At 41.7% G+C, this 17769-nt stretch overlaps 1 protein-coding gene across 6 annotated transcripts in view; it reads left to right on the plus strand.

The window, feature by feature from the left end:
* Nucleotides 1-17769, plus strand: part of SGK3 (serum/glucocorticoid regulated kinase family member 3) — a 64405-nt gene that overhangs the window by 12148 nt on the left and 34488 nt on the right. Inside the window, exon 1 of one of the 6 annotated variants that reach the window (XM_069779463.1) lies at nucleotides 12422-12551. The exons of 3 other annotated variants lie outside the window; for them this stretch is intronic. The gene's annotated coding sequence lies outside the window, so the exon portion shown is untranslated. Of the gene's footprint in view, nucleotides 1-12421; nucleotides 12552-12603; nucleotides 12752-12801; nucleotides 12937-17769 lie in introns of those variants that run through there. 2 more of the 6 variants (XM_069779464.1, XM_069779466.1) reach the window with 2 other exon arrangements.

Consider the following 17769-nt stretch of genomic DNA (forward strand, 5'->3'; position numbering starts at 1 on the left):
CACCAATGATACTAAAAGCTTACCATTGACTTTCTTCAAATCCAGGGTGAGTGAAAAAGGCAGAAAGAGTGTTCCCACCCTGCTAAGGGAAGCCAGTCCATGCGGTGTTTCCTTTGAATTAAAGCTGGGACGACATATGCTGCTGCTCTTTCAGAAGAAAGGGATTTGGTTGTCCTGACCAGGGTCTTAAGAGCTAGGAATAGAAAGGTTTTGAAACTTTAAAGGATTACTGTGTAGTCCATTGAGCATGGTAAGAGGGGTGCGTGCAATAATACATATCTGTGTGTATAAATTTACATAGCTATCTTGGTCATTGGCAGCCACTAGGCTCTTGAAGCTGCATCAAGTCCACATTAAGCTAGACGTCTTGCACAAAATTAATAAAGATGACCTCTTTTCCAAAGAACTGTGCTCTGGGTTTTATTCCTAGCTGGCGAGAGAAGACAAGTCACAGCTGCAGCGTGAAAAGGATTCTGAACAAGAGTGGGTGACAGTGGCATTCAGGTGTGGAGAGTGCAGGAAGAGAGGGGTTGTGAGCGAAGACCTGCACCTCTTGCAGGTTGAAACCCTGTGGGTTTCCTCCGGTGAGGCCGAGCTACAGAGAACGGGGAGGTGGAGAGGCAGGATGTAACATGGTAGACAGACATTATCCTCCCAGTGAAGGTAAACAAGAAGGATGATGATACAATAAAAAAAAGGGAAGATATTTTCTTCATTGCCTACTATTTGTTATTACTGTTTGCAGAGTGTGTTTAATTGCCTGCAAACTTTCATCTGTGCTGATGAAGGAGGTGCCCAAGATACAATGCTATTTCGGGTTTAATATAATAATTAAGCAGGCAAGGCTTTGCCAGTTTGTCCTGATCACAAAATGCTTTTTTAGGCTTCTGTCTCCTTTTCTCCCGTTTGCACTAACATATCCAGCCCAATAAGACTTACTGTGATTTTGATGATAATTTATTTGCAGCCCTTCCTATCCTGTACCTAATTAGAGATTAGCTTTAGTGAACTAATTCACTGAGCATATTGACACATGCACCCAGATACTCCTAGGGAGCCCCGATCTTGCTGGGGTTGGCGAGTGGTCTTCCAAACATTTGCACGTAACCTGGGGGTTCTGCTGTTGCTCTGTACAGATGAGCAATCAATGTTACATGGTGCTACAGAATTAGGGCTGGGGTACTTTTAGAAGAAAGTAAGAAATAGACTGTTTTCTCCTAGCTGAGTAAAAAGGCTGTCCTTTGCAAGTAATCTGCCTCCACTGTGGGATAATGAGTAAGATGCGCTAGGAGTTTGGAAGACTCAAGATCTCTTCCCTGTTATACTGAAAAAACTTTCCACATGCCTTGTTTGAATCTTTTGAGTCTGTGTTGCAGGCACTTTTTTATTACTGTTTCCATGTTTTACAATGTAGCAGGTCTTAATTTTATTGTTCATTGGAAGCTGAATAGTCTTGGCCAAGAAAATGCTGCTACTGGCAAAGAAAATATCACTTAATCTATTTATTGGGATTCAGACCTTGGTTTATTTATTTATTCTCCTTAGCCAATACCTGGGATTTTGTTTGCTTCTTTAATCTGACTTCCTTCCAAATTTGTGATACCTTCTGTGCCAACATACGACAGAATTAACCACAGACCAGTGTCAGACCTATTTTCCTTTTAAGGCTCTTCAGTAAATTCACTGCTTAACTTTTCAGGTCAGGGCAGATTATCTAGCAGTATTTGAAAATTGTTGAAATGTAAGACAAATCTCACAATTTATGTGTTCAGAAGATACTGACAAGTATTCTCTGAAATAACTTTTTGTTAGTATCCAATTTACTTTCCTTTGTAGTAAATTTGCCCCCCCCATATGCTTGTGTGTGTGTGTGTGTGTGTGTGTGTGTGTATATATATATATAGGGTTTTTTTTCCTTAAAAAAAGAAAATTTTTTTGGTTTTGTTTTTGTTAAAGGAGTGGGAGTTCTGCATGTTTTCCTGTCCCCTCCCCCAGACACTACAGGAAGTCATGGGCTCTGCTCTCAAATTTCCTGGACATGCAATAAAACAAAACTTCATATAAGCCCCTGTAAATTAAATAATCCCACCATCTTCCTGTTTTCATGCTCCTGCATTTCTAGCATCTGCACAGGTATAGTTTGACTCTATACCTGCCCACCATGGTAGGCATATTAATGCTTTCAGGTTTGCATTTATATGAAATGTCCAAAATGTCTTTCTCTTTGGTGTTAGCTTAATGTTTTATTTGTTCTCTCTTTGTCTCCCTCAGCCGCTGGTCCTTTTGCTAGTTGATAGAAACTCTACTGTCCCTCCATTATCCCATAAAAGTGCTAAGCTGCTCTAGCTTGTATGACTTGAGACATCCTTCCCATAAACCAGATTTTAAAATGTGTTTAACTGTGCAGGTTCACAATGAATGCAATAAAATGTATATGAAAAGGTTTATTGAGCAATTATGCATGTAGGAATGCTGGGACTGGGAGTCAGCAGTATAAACAGCCATCTTGCTTGCTCTGACTTTAAAAGAATTATGTACAAAAATGTTTTTGTCCTCAATACTTCTGCATTTCTGTTCTCAAAATTAGGCATTATTCTCGTAAGAGTGAGAAATAAACAGTACTTATGTTTTCTGATTTTGATGACGCTTCTGAATCAATCAGTGGAGGCAGATGGGCGAAGGATGAAAATATCTGTAATTACCTTGACTTTAGTTTAACGGAGTTATGTGGTGACGACCCCTTGGCTGGACATCTGCCTGCCACCCCAGGCTCCCTAGGGGAGGTGACCGTGCCAGCAGCGCAGGCGTTCCCTGCGGTTCTGGTGTGCTAACAACTGTGTGCGGGTAGGCGTAAATTGGTGGCAAACAAAGAAAAAAAATGAGCAGCGTAGGCCTGGGAGAACCGCAGTTATATAAAGGTGAACGATGAAACATTATTTCTGAAGTGGGTATTTTGAAGGGCTGTTACCGCAACACTTTTTATATAAATGAAAGGTACATTTGAATCGGAAGCAATTTGGTGTAGAAACCTGCTAGTGACTCATTCCAAACCTGAGGGGAAACAGAGCTAGTGCGGCCCGGAGAGATTTTTGACTGTTTGCATGGTATCTGCTCCAGATTGAAGTTAAATTTTCATCAGTTAATACAAGAGTGGAAGATACCAGCTCCTGCCTCCAACTCTGTTTCTATTAGCATCTATTAGTGTGGTGCATATTCCACTTTCGGAATCCTCATCACCATTGCAATTGCATCCAAACAGAGGTTGATTATTGGTAGTTTCCTGAACATTGTACAGATTCTGCACAGCTCCCATATTTTACTACCAATGCAGTAACAACATATTTATCAAGTGCTTCAGTTCATGAGATGTACAACATCTTGAGTTCTCATGGTTTTACAAAATTCTTTATCTTTTTTCTACAACAAAATTTTTTCTTTGCTTAATTTGAAGATTTATAAAAACATTTAATGAATCAGGTTGACACAAAGATTGCCATGTAATTACAAAACTTTGGCATTTTGCTCTTTTGTGTTCTTATGCAAGCTTAAAATTGCACTGTCATCTACAAAAATTACTTTAATTTGTCCAGCATCGTTGGAGAAAACTGTAGTTGGAGTAAGACTTATTCTTGATTTTGTGCCTTATAGAAGGAGAACAGTAGCTTGGATTTGTGTGCAGGAACATTTTCGTATGAAACATTTGACTAATTTGAACAATGACTGCAAGAAAATAGCATGTCTTTTAAACAATCTGGTTCTTACTATGCCTTTAAAATGGCTGTATGTACAGCAAAGCTAAATGTCAATAGATAGAATTTTGTTGTAACTTCTACGTAGTATTCATGTTCCATGCTGTAACCTACAATATCTTTCCTTTTTCCCTGTTGTCCCTACCACCCAACACCATAATAGCTAACATAAAAAAATTGCTGACTTGAAAGATTAAATACTGCCATGTTCCTTTTTAAAATTGCATACTGCAGCAATGGTCTTGAGTTAATAATACTGAGATTACAGGGATTTATTTAATTGTTGCTTATGCTTCATACTCAGATTTACAATATTCCATTAACTGGCTTGTGCTAGATTGCCATAGTATACAAAGAAGGATATGTTAAAGAAAAATTTAGCTTAGTAGAGTTCAAAAGTTGATCATCTGTCCTCTCTCGCTGCTTGTTCTTGGACATCCTATGTTGTATTGGATTTACCTGGTATAAGAGGACAGGATGTATCATTATATAAATTTATTGCTGATGTATCTTTATATAAATCTATTGTTGAAACTCAGTAGTTCAGACCCACTGACACTTAAAACACTGACCAACAGCTCCCAGGACTGAAAATGAGAGTATTTGTGCTTGGAGAACAAAACCCAGACTCGGTAGATGGACATACATCTTCTCTGTGGGTCAGGAATAGGTTGGGCATCTGGCAAACATGAGGAAACAGCTAGATAAACAAGTAAACAAAGTAAGGACAGCAAATAATAAACTCTTACAACATTTTGCTTAAATCTCTGTCCATTTTGGATTATGAGATACAGCTTCTTGCTTTGGTAGTGAGTTTTTTTAATTGTTGCTACCTTTTTTCTGCTCCAAGTTGGTGCGTAATAGTGCTGTAGTGGAATGCATGTGTCTTTTGACATAAATTGTTAGAAGTATTAATAGAATAGCAAACACACATCCGATCTATTCTGTAGATCTTAGGCTGCCTTTAAAATGCTGATATTTTGGAAAAAGGCTGTGAGCCTTTTGTGAGGGGGACACCGCCCCCCCAAACCAACACCCTTGTTTAGTTTCATTTGAATAGAATACCAGTAAATAGCTTAAAAATGCAAACATGGTGCTGTGTTCTTGCTCATCTCTGCAATTTGAGGAAGAACTCTTGACATTCTGGGTAGACCCCACCTACATAACATTGTGTGCCAGACCACTTGTTTACCAAAGCATGTTTGTTCACCCCAGCCTGTATTTGCAATTCTAGTAGAACGTGCTGTAGCTGGGATTCAGGAGGCTGAATTAAGAAACATCCATACAGAATTACTACTTAGAGAGCTTTTTTTCTTTTATACTTAGCTTAGCTTTGGTATACCTTCCTGCACAAACTGCTCACATCTCCTGCAAACTCAGATACTTGACCTGTTTTATAGAACTGTATTTATAAACTGAAAACTTTTGTCTTTGTTAAGAGCAAAATGCAGTTGGGAGTTTTTTTAGCGCAGTTGGGAGTTTTTTTAGCAACTTACACCTTATGAGCTGTATTGGATAACTTCAGCTTCACAATGTTTAACAGTGCAGTAATTTATTACTGTGTCGTATGCATGTCTGCTGAAACTAGTCCCAGCATGTTAGCATATACCCGTAAGTGGTATATTTGACATATCAAGCACATATGTTGCTATATGTCTATAAAGCAGCCAGTTACTTTGTCCTTTCGTTATTTATGTATTCACCTTTGTAGGACTTGGTGATAAGTCCTTCTTTTTCCTCATATTCTTGGAACCCATGTAAATCTTCTATGCTTCCGTGTAAGCAAGGGGAGGTGGCTTGAGGCTGCATGTACACTGTGCATCTCTGAGATAAGTGAAAACTCAAGTAAACTAGGCTATCTGGACTTAAGCCTTCATACTATTATTCTGCTTCTGGAGCTGAACTAGTTTGTGGAGATTTTGCTTGGGTACCTGCTCCAGACTGCACACTTCCAGTGAGTGAGGGTAGGTGGAAGGCAAAAAGAGATCTGGGCCCAGTGGGCAGTGAATACTGGTGTATGTCCATGTTCCCTCAGTTAGTGGTGCTTCTCCTACCGACATGGCTACAGCTGGACCACATGTCCTGGTGGAACCCTGCCAGCTATTGCACCGGTAAGTGAACAGGATGTAAACAGCAGGGTTTGGGTCGGAAGTGAGCTTTGTCAGGCAGTTCATGTGCACTTCACCATTCACTTTAAATGCCTTGCATGATAAGTAATTTTTAGAAACTAATCTTACGTTGTTTGCTTTGTAACAAAATACATTGTTCAACTTGCCCTAACTGAAAAAGTACTCCAAAAGTGACTGATATGGCAGTAACAATACATTTTGGTGGATGCATGAGGGAAATAACGAACTTGAGGAGGATGAAGTGAGGAAAATAGAGATGCATGTATTGAAAATGCAGATACTGGTACTGCTTTTTTATCTTGAAATTCCATCATGCATTTATTCATTTTCTACCAAAAATTGCTTGTCTCTATAAAATTACGCAGGGGGTTGTTAGTTACAACATAGTCTTGCACAAAAGGAATGAATTTTCCTAAATACATTTATGAAAATACACAGAGGCTTCAAGTAATCACGTGAACAAGCAAAACTCTTGCATTAAAGGTAAAAAGGGTAACTCATGGCCTTGTCTTCATGTTTTCAATTTGTTTTCCATCTTTTAAAAGTCTGTCTAACGCTTGTGACAGTAAATTGGTTTGCATGTTTATGTGTTCTCTGATATGCATGTATTTGGTTAAAATGTGAAACTGGATGGATTATACATCGATATCAAGCTGATGGGAGACGTCTGCGCTATGTCTGAGGTACATACAGCTTTTCTACTGGAATGAATCACTCGCGTTTCCTCCCCACTACCACTCGGCCCATTATGCTCCATTTGCTACCTCCAGATCTTTATGCATATCAAGTACTTTCCCACAATGAGGTGATCGCCCGGTCCATAGTTTGTCCATAGTTGTTGCTTGAAACAGATTTCTTCTCATTTTAAAAGACCGTATGCGACGTAACCAAACATAAAGTGTATGAAGTACAGCCAGAAACCCCTGGCTTGTAAGAAAGCAGCTCAGAATATAGCGATCCCTGCATCTCAGGGAATGAAAATTCTTTAAAGTGGAGTAAAATCTGGAATATGAAAGTGGCCTTTGTGAGGGGAAAGGGAGGCATCCCTAGGCAAAGTCTCTGGTACTGTGTGAGGAATGAGGGCTATGCTTGGACTGAGATGGGATCTGTAATATCTGCCATACATCGAATTTTCTCCAGAGATGCCTCCTGTCTTTGCCTGGAGGTGGTACCAGGACAGAACCTGAACTGTTTGCATTTGTTTTGGAGCTCTGGATACCCAGCAGACAAGCAAGAGTTACCGTTCAGCCCAGACCGTAGTATGTTAAGAAGTCCCATACAGGTCTGCTGAACGTTCAGAGTGCAGATACTGCTTCTAGGAAGGACCAGATATATGTGCTGTAGCATTAACCAGTGTAAATGTGAATGCACTTAAGACAGAGGTGCCACTGAACTCCTTCTTAGTGGGACTTTTCCATGTGACTGAGAGTATTTGCTGTTTACTACAGTTATTCTTGCACAGAGAACCTCTCAGCTGTTGGCTTCATCATCCCAGTGTGTAAATGCATTGCTGAATAGACTGAAAGCTTAATCTGTTTTTAACAAAAAACATAATTGTTCTGAAGAGCACTGGCAGGGAATCTTCATTTCCAAGGTACGCAACAATGTACTTGGCATACATGTTCCCCTAGGTAGGGATAAACTCGCCTTTTTAATCTTTCAGTTTATCTATTTTTCCTTAATTCCTTGTGACACTGCTGGTTTTGGCACAATGCTTGCCTCTGTACTTGTGTTCATCTTTAGTATATGCTTCAATTGATTTAAACCAGTTTTCTTCTTAGCTTCTGTGAAGAATTTCTTTGATGTGGTGCTGTTGTCATTGTTCTGGTTCATGTTATGCATACTCTGATGTTTGTGAAATGATGCAATTTATTACAGTTTTTCTATAGTTTTCCATTATTTTGGTTTGTGGTGTTTGCTATGCTAAGTGTGAGCCCGTGTAGTGTTGTTGCAGATACTGGTTTTGATCTTCACCAGCCTCTGTGCGCCAGGACATTCTTCTTGTAATACATGGATAGTAGTCTTGTGTCTGGAGTGCTGGAAAACTGTCAGTTGACTGTGAATGTCTTTCAGGGTTGGGAAGCCTCCTTTTACTTACCAGGTTCTTCTGCTTTGTCAAGAAATAATACTGAATCTTTCAGTCGTACTTGTTTAGGTGGCTTGTGGTAGTTTGGGGTGGGTTGGTTGGTTTGTTTGGGAGAATGGGTTGAAGTATATGTTCACAACAAATCAGTCTTTTAAGTATTCATTTCATACCTTCAAATTGAAAGACTGTCTCTGTAATCCAAAGACATTTTGTAGTTGATCTAGTGTACAAAAAGATAGTAGGGAATAAAACATTTCCCCTGCACAGCTTGTGTAAAACTGAACCATTATTCAGACTTCTTTAATAAGCACAGGCAAGCAACTATGAAAATTACTTAAATTAAAGCTATTAATATGCATACATGCATTAAGTGTTACAAAACCAGCTTTGGTAAAGAACAGTTACCTGGTGACACTGTTGCTTGCATGTGCACTGTGAGGTTTAAATCTTGTCCAGCTGACATTTCTTCCACAGTTTTAACTCTCAGGCTTTCAGCTAGATTACTTTCCCACTGAGGGCCTTCTCTTATTTGATTTTGTCCTCAATAGCCCACGTTTTCTGGTAATCTCATTTGTCCAGGGAGTCTATCAGAAGACTGTTTTCTCCAGTACATGACTCTTGGGTATCATGCTTTGCAGTGCTGAATGCCTGGTCCCAACTGGCCCATTCCCAAGCCTTTTCAATGTCCTGTTCCTAAGCAGGCAGTGGGGTATGAACATGGATTAATTAGCCTCCAAACAAGAGGCTGGGAAGCAGTGTGAGAGTAATTGATAGAAAAGGGCATATCTGTCTTCATACATTTTATGGTGTCTTTGCGGCTGCCAGAATCCCAGGTGTTAAGACAATATTTGCTCTGAATTACTGTGCCTGCATCATTGTGAGGCCCATCCATTGCAGCCTGAGGCTTTCCAAAGGGTGATGTCCTCAGACTGCTCAATGCTGCGTAGGTGGATACAACCTGCTTGGAGTTGGGTTCTTTGATTAAAACAATTGGCATACGCAAAGTTAACTACAATAGCCATCAGTTGTTTCCCGAGTGAAGTCTAAGTTTTGGGCTTCATAAGCTAAAGGCTAACAATAATTACTTAAAAGATCACTTCACGTCTATTGCAGTGTCACATCGATGCCTTTTGGAGGGTTTTAAACAGACATCCATTTGGTTTCACCAGAGTTGCTGGTATGCGAGATACTGTCATAGAGGAGTTTTTGATTCCAAACACCATCTCATCTTAGTGTCCAAACCTGATGACTCTATTAATGATCTGTTCTGGAGCAAGGAGGTTGTGTTGTCCCTGAGTGTGAGGAGCAGGATAGAAAGCTTGGTGTTAAAAGTGGTAGGCTGAGATACTCCTTTGAAATGCAGGAACTGAAACAGAAAGCCATGGTGTTGGTGTTTGAAGCTGACAGTGAGGTAATGATTTTGAGGTGCTACTCAGTTGACCCACCGTGTTTTAGCAGTAACTAAAAATACTGGACTATGCTCATCACGTGGTTTGAGCTTTGCTTGTTGTGTGAATATCTGAATATATACTAACGTATCACAGAATATACATACGGAACAGTGCTCACTAGCAAAGCTCCTGGCTACGTTTAAACAAGTCGTCTGCATTCCTGCTTGTCTTTGTCTTTTACAATGTTTTTATACTGTATTTTTGTCTGTATGGTTCTCTTGATGTTGTAGACCTTTGATCTTTGGTCAGGGACAAGGTTTTCATACTATTTTAAGGACATTTTCAGTAAAAGCAGGACATAATAGTTCACATTATTGCTACCTGCTCATACTGTGCTTGGAGAAACATGTTGAAGGTACCCTGCATTTCTGTGACCTCTTGCATTTGCAATGGGTTGAGATGGGCCCTTCATTTCTCTTCCCTTTTCCTTCTTTTCCACCCCCGCCACTCAGTCACTGGTATTCTTCAGCAAAGACTTTAAATAGTTGGGATGACAGCACAGTACGTGGATTTGTAACATTCTTTAGCAGTGCAAAGCAGTGGAAGCGAGATTCTTAGTGTGTATTACTTGCCCAGGAAACATAAATGGGGAATGCAAGGGAGTTCCCAGGGTCAAAAATGTCAGAGCGAATGCTGACCTTTAGCTTCACTTAGCAGGCAAGTTGAGTTCCATGTGTTTCTGTGTGTGCTACGCAGTTAACCACCAGGTATCCACATTGACTTTAGAATATTAGCCTTTAAAACTCATCAAGCAAATCTGTAAATTAGGATTTATTTAAATTCTAGGACCTTAGCGGTGTTTTGCATAATATGATGCGCTAGACGGATGAACATGCTGTGGAATTCATTCAGGCAAATTACAATTTAAGGATATGTACCATGTTGCTGCTCTCTAATTACTTAAGGTAGAGCACAGGTGCAGAATAGTGAGAACTACATAAAATTAACCAGTTGACAGCCCAGTCTTCAGGGAGTTTCTAACTGTGAGAAAGGACAAATAGCCATTCTTTAGTCAAAGGTTTAGGGCTTAGACTGTGTGGCCAGGTAGACAGAGTTAAATTATCTCTAGGCCAGGGTCGTCATCTCTGCTTTCCTGGCTTGAGGCCTTTCTACTTACTGTAAATCAGTCCAGTGGCTCCGTTCAACTGATCTGCTGACAAGTGAATGATTAACTGAAAACTATCAACCAGACAGAAGATGAACACTGCTAAACAACTGTAGAGTAAAATAACTCTTAAATACAGATTACCTGATTAAATTATTTGCCAATAAGTTATTCTAACTGCCTGAAGTTCAAAAGTGTTCTCCTCTGGGGTTCACAACGAGAAGTGCTAATGAAGTTTCTTTAAAAGCTCTCTATGAATGTAAGGCAAATACCTCGCCCAATCCGAACAAGCAAGAGAAGGCTGTTGCTACAATGCAGAGTATCTGGATCTAGCAGTGCCCACCCAAAAATACGAAACTCCAAAATCAGGAAAGGGCAAGTTAGGATGGGAAAATTCCTCATTTCTTCCTGTGTGGACTCTACTGAAAGGGAAACTTGTAATCCAGTTGACTTGTAGCTTGTATGTACACAGTTACAACACGCTAATCCAAACACTGATGTATTTTAAATAATGCCAGGCTGCTTCTCTGGTTTGTTTTTGGAGAGTGCTTGGATGACTGTCAGTGTCTGACACATGAGTGTAGTATTATGCAGGAATACTTCTGCAGCAGGAATGTTCAGAAACAGGATCTCCCAAATCACTACTTGCCAGATGCTTGCCAATACCTGTGACTGTTGAAATGAGCAGCATCATGTCTCGTCAGGCCCAAATACAAGTCTTGTGAAGACATGCTTGTAGAACATGGGGCTTCTCCATAAGCAATAGAACAACTTCCTGATGAGAACCTGTGGGGGTTTTGTGGCACCTAGGTGTTAACATCAGTTAAGACAGTGAAACGGGCTGTGGTATTTTCACACTTGCTCATTCTTTACGCACCAGTTGAAATCCTGGGAATCATTTCAGGTATTCATATGGAGGAAGCTAAAATGGCATAGGCTTTTACCTCATCCCGAGTGTTACCATATTTGCATTAGGTATTCTTTGCCTCTTAAGCCTTGTCTGAATGATGAACATACACGTTTAGAGACCACAGCAGATCCTCAATAAACAGGAGCTTTTAACTTAATGGGTGCAGTGGTCTGTTCTGTTAAACAGAATCCATGCTGACTCCTGGCAGTCCTGCACTTTTACATCTAGTTAAAAAAAAAAAAAAAAAAAGCAGAAGTGATACTGCCATTGAAAGAGCTTTTTTCTGGAATTTATATTTTTGTAACTGTTCTGTGGCCTCAGTCTGCTCAGGAAAAACTTACCAAGTGAGTTATACTTTGTTTTAAGAGGTCTAGTTGAATTTTAACTGGGGTATTGAAACTTACCCTCTAATTTCAGAGGGTGCAGAAACAGTTCTCTAAACAGTGCTAGATATTATACAAACCTACCTCATTTTTCTGTGTTATTTCTTAGGCACATACAGAAGAAGGGGGAGAGCTTTCATTACAGCAGCTGGTTGGTTTAATGATGGCCTTGCCAGGGGATTGTGGGCACCCCTAAACGCACCGAGGAGTTAAACTGAAACCCCTCTTGCGAGCAGGTTTGTTTGGGTTTTGGTTTTGGTTTTTTTTTTTTAAGATTATTTTTACCAGAGTGGCGGCTTTGCCGACGCTGCTGATTTTCCAGAGTTTCTGTGGGGAGCCGCCCAGCAAAAGCGGGAACATCCCCCGGGAGCTGCGGGGCGGAGGACGGAACTTTTTTTTAAAGTTTTTTCTAAAAAGGGGGTGGGGAGGGAAACCTCCCCTCTCGGCCCGGGACGGGGTCCGGGCCCCGCCGAGGGCCCGGGGGTGGCGGCGGGCCAGCGGCCGGCGGAGGGCCGGGCCGGGCCGTGCCACGCCACGCCCGGGCCGCAGCCTGGCGCCGCGGGGGCGGAGGGGCGCGGGAGGGCGGCCGCGGCCGCGTCCGTGGGTGGGCCGGGGCGGCTCGCTCGCCTCCGCCCGCCACAGGCGGGGTCGGCGCCGCGCTCGCTGTCCCGCGGAGGAAGTTAATGGGGGGTTAACGTTCCTCCCGCCCCCCTCCGGAGCGGCGGCCGCACGTGCGGGGTGGGTGCGTGCGGGGGCGGGCGGGCGGAGGGAGGGAGCGAGCGAGCGAGCCAGCCGCGTGCGCCGCCGTTGCCGCTCGGCGGGGCGGTGAGGCGAGGCGAGGCGACCCACCCGCCCGCCGGGCGCCCATCCCGCGGCGGCGCTGGCCTCCTCTCCGCGGCGGCGCCGCCTTTCGCCTTTTCTCGCCGTTGGGGCCGCGTGTGCGTCAGCCTGCGGGGTTCCGGGGGCGGGCGCGGGGCGGCGGGGCGCCGCCGGGCAGGGGGTGGCCGCGCGGGGGAGCGGCGGCGGCGGCGGCGGCGACGACGGGGCGCCGCTGGAGCGGGCATGTGAGACGTTTGTAACTTCCTAGAAATAAGGGAGCGGAGAGATGGTTGTTGGGGTGAAGGTGAGCGGCGTGGTTTCGTTCCCGAGCTACGGGAAGTGCAGCGGAGCCGGTGGCCCCGGTTGTGAGGGAGGGAGGGAGGCGGGCGGGCAGGCGCGGGTCCGTTGTACGTGCTGCGCTTCTCTGCCCGTCGTTCGGCGAGGGGTGTATGCCCGAGGGCGTCACCTGCGCGGCGTTCGCTCTCCCTTCTCCCAGGGGTTCGCAGCCAGCGCGTAGCTGGTGTTCTGGAAGAGCGCAGCGAACCTGAGGGAGAATACCACTGAGGTCCTGTCTGGAAAAACTAAAGCTTTTTAGGCAATGCTGTCTTGCAGGGATTCAGGTACCCTTGAGGAATCGAATTTTGTGGAGGTTGGTTAAAAGGCAAGTAGTAAAGTATCAAGGCTAAAGCTGTTTTGACAGCTCGTCTTTTTTTCATATTGACAGGGATTTTCCTTCTCTAGCAGCTCTTAAAGGTGTAACTGTTCTGCTTCTAGATGTGCGGTGCTTTTGCAGTATGGAATGCTCATTTCTTATTCCCCTTTAAACTTCAGATACGTTTTTGTGCTGGTACTGCATTTCATTTCAACACGGTAATGTCACTTGAATGCCATTATGGTTCTTCCAGTTACTTGGCACTGAAGATTTCTATGAATATCACTTGCTACAGTAGTCTTGTAGCTAAGTTTTGGTTTGTTTTTTTTTTAATTCCTTTCAATCATATATGAAGTTTGTTTATAGACTTATGCAGAATGAATCTGTATTTTTAAAGGCTGCTGTTATTCCATTTTGGGTTCTTTTGATGTTAGTGCTGTTTCACTCTGAGTGTCTGAATACAATTCTGATATATATTTTTTTTGTCTTCACCTGCACACCAGTCTCTTCAATGACTGTAATATGAACTAATGATAAAAAAGGAAAGTGTGTATGGAGGAGTATTTTCCTGAAGGCTTTAAGATACTTTAGATTTCAGGAAAAAATGTTATTAGCTTTTGGAAGGCATTTTGGAAAATTCACTGTTAATGTTGCCAAGGTAGTCTCCATGCATGGTATTTCTAATAAAGCTAAAAAACTGACCTATTTTTTAAAAGATATTTTGAGATACTCATTTAGGTCAGAAATACAGCATGTTTAACTTGCACACGTCACTAAGAAGTACTGGTTGTTTTAACAACCTTAACAATTTTAAAGCTGAAAAAGTAGTTGCTAGTGGTTACGTGATGATGAGGAATTGTGTTAAAACTGCTTTCCAACCTTAATTCCCACCTTTGATTGTAAATTACAGCCTCACCACATCTGACGTTACTGCGCCAAATTCTGTTTCGCGTGCATAAAACAACTGTTCTCTGAATCCTTGTAGAATTGAAACACCACCTTATTCTCTGTGGAGCACTGAAATATGTGAGAGGTCAATGTATGCTCTTACCTGCAAGAGTTTGTAAACTTGAAGAATGGACATAAAATACTAGCTGTCATTGTACTGATGTAACATGAGGAATTGAGTGCTGGTGAACTGGGCATGCAATTTGGATATTGCTAAAGGCCATTTCTCTTACTTGCCTTTTATGCTCCAATATTTAAGTTGTAGCCTTTTCATTATCTAACAGCTTTGTGGTTCTACGCAGCTGTGAATTCAGTAGAGCACAGACTTCAAAAGTGTGTTTTCTGGATTGTGAACTGTAGCTTGGATTTGCATATTTTATTATTTTAGAATCCAGATATATTCTGTTGTATGGATTTTACCCTTTTGCCAATTATAGTACATAAAATCCAGTAACTTTCTCCATGTTTGATGCATTAGCAATAACATCAATCTTAAGTAGATAGAATTCTTTTTACGAAGTGAAACAGAGGGAAAACAGTTGGTGACTTTCGTTGAAGGTCATGCAAAAAAAATGGGCAGTGTATCTGGAATTGAAATTTGGGGTTCTCTTGCTTAATTTTTGTCAAGAAGGACAAAATGAGCCTGGGATTATTTGCTTTGTGTTCACTGAAGTCTGACTGCCCTCTTATGTAGAACTGACTATGTTGCAAGTGACTGGTATCGGCTGTCTGTAAGACCTCTTGAAAGTAGCTCACAATCCTGTTGCTACAACTTTTGATCTGTGCTGTCCTGAGGCATCTACATTTAACTTTAATTGGACCTGGTGTGTAGGAAGTCTGAGGAAGCACGCCAAGAAATGTGCACATAGCAGGTGTAATGCAAACTAGGTATTTTTTTTATGTGCTCTGCTGTTTGTGTAAGTCATACCATCTGAGGCACATAGTGACCTTTCCAGATACTGTGGACACAGGCTTAAAGATGAAATTGTTACGGACCTGTGTTCAGGATTAAAAGACATCTGCCTCTTGTTGGCAGTATCTGTTCTTCAGACCCATTTTATTACTCAGGGTTTGCTTACCACAGCAAAGAAGCTGTATTCAGTCAGGTAATAAACATGAATGCAAATAGATCCAGTCCAAGCCACGAATTTTCTTATATGCCAGTTAGAGTAATTTACTGGAGCTTATTTTGGGCAGTGGGGCAGAAGGGATGTTCTTGAGTGCAGTAGAATCATGGGAGGGAAATATTTGCCTCTATCAAATTTACTTTGGAGAAGTCAGGCAAAACACCAGTTACTTATTTCTTTCCCTTGGTTGAGTTTTCACTTTATCTGCAATCCTTTTCTACAAGTAGAAAGAATCAGTTGAATTGGACTTTGCCCACTTTGCTGCAGAGTAGTGGTTTGCTTTCCATAGTGATGCTAGTAGAGATTTAAAAAAAAAAAAAAAAAAAGCAAGGTAGTGGGTGGGTGTGTGAACAGGGAGCAGGCTTTTTCGTTTATACCAATGGGTGAATTCTCAATTCTCAAATTGTAGTTAGAAGTGAGTGTGGAGATAAGCCAAGGATTGGCCAGAGTATTTTGGTTAGCCGTCTCCTTTTTCTTCAGCAGGAGTATTTCTAGAGGTCTACACTGGTATTTAGTGTTCCTGTATTAAAAATCATATGTATGTGGTATTTAAAAGGATGGCCTATGTGAAACCTGTTTTCTTCAGAACCTAGTTATTCAACAGCTTCTGGCCATCCATCTCTCTTTACAGATTTAGTGATCTGTGTTTTGCTTTTGACTCTGAAGCACGTGACTTCTCCTACAGTCCCTGGCTCTCCTTATCCTTTGTTTCTGTCGCATCGGATTCTGAATATCTTGTCTCCCGTTTCCTGTGTGTCAGCAGCCTGTCTGGTAACAAGAGAGTGGGATGCTCTATTTCATAATACAGCATTTGAGAAAAAGCTGACTTTCTGGGCTTTCTCAAAGATTGTGTAATGTCCAGTGACATGTTGAGTCATTATCAGGATATTTGTGGAGAAGACTGAGGAAGTGATGAAAAGCATGCCAAAGATGATACTTTCTCTCAAGTAAGAGGAAATAGAGTAATCTTTATAGTGAATAATAGATTGTCTCCTGTGTGGTATCATCTTCAGGCCATTATCATTTAAAAAAAGAAAAGAAAGTGTTTCAGTACAAAATAAAAAAATCTGATTAAACTTCAGAAACCTTTTCCAGTACAGTTTGAGCCTAGCTTATGTAGAAAGGAGTAAAAGGAGGTTGCTGTGTATCACTAAACTGCATAATGTTTGCCTGTTGTGTGTAGCTATTGCTACATGTTGCACAAAATACTTTATTGTAATGCATTCAGAAAATTCTTCATTTGTGGGTATAGTAGATCTATGTATGTTCTCATAGTGTCAGGGTTCTGTTATTGTCATGCTCTTACTTCACCAGAGGCAAGTGTCAGCCTGAAATTTGACATAGTTATGGCTTCCTGCAGGAAACAGTGAAAATACTGCTTGCCTTTTGACAGCCACCATGGAGAGAATGGACAGTGTAGCTGCTGATAGGCTTGAAACTTTGCCAGAACGGTGCCTGACTTCTGTTCTCTTCTGACACATTTGTCTGTGCCTTCCCCTGTTCCAGGCCTAGATACTGTAGCAAGTTAAAAGTTTTAGCTGTTTCTGGACAACACTGGTCTCAGTGTTACCCTGTCTTGCATTTCTACATATTCTTTCACTAGTGCACAAGTACGATTTAAGGGGATTTATTTTGCTACCTGGTTTTCTAAAGTTCCTTTTCCTTTCTGCCTGTTATCAAAGTTGAGGCCAGGGGCTACTTTTTCTTAGTTACAGGAAAAACTATAACCAGAGGCAGAGACTTCTCAACTGACAGTGTCTGTTAAATTCACTTGTATGTGGCAACCCTCAAGACCCTGCAGTTTGCACTTTTGAAGCTGTGGATGAAAATATCTCTACTGTTTGCTCTCTGTTATTATTACTTCATGTAGTTACCACAGCATTAGTGGTTTTACCTGCTACTAAAACTACAGCTGTGTTCTTAAACTACAGCATGGCAAACATTAAGGCAAATTTATCCCTATTTCTACAGTCAGACCTACAGTTCAGCTATGAGAAGCAGTCAAGAGCTGATATGCTCGTGGCAAATAGAAATTGAAAGAAAGCTCTGATCCTCTGGAGCTTAGTGGCAAACTGAAAATGCATTTCTCCCAAGTTTGTCGGTTCAGTTTACTGTTGGTGACCCAGGCACAACTCAGAGGAGATGCCTCGGGTAAAGAAAATAATCACAGCCAGTGATCTTCCAGGCAGCTTGAAGAGACACGAACACTGTAGTTTCAGCTTCTCAGATGATTTCTTCTTCTTCTCCCCAGTAAGATGAATAAACTTTTCCTGAATTAATCTGGGTGACACTTCCTCCTTTTGTTTTCCTTGGGTCTTTCAATTTCAGATCTGGAATAAAGCTCAGTCTTCCAAGTGATATTCTTTGGACTACAGCTTTTAATCCATACTGCTCCTGTACTGGTATTTAA

This window comes from Haliaeetus albicilla, chromosome 3, assembly GCF_947461875.1.
Source record: "Haliaeetus albicilla chromosome 3, bHalAlb1.1, whole genome shotgun sequence".
NCBI lineage: Eukaryota > Metazoa > Chordata > Aves > Accipitriformes > Accipitridae > Haliaeetus > Haliaeetus albicilla.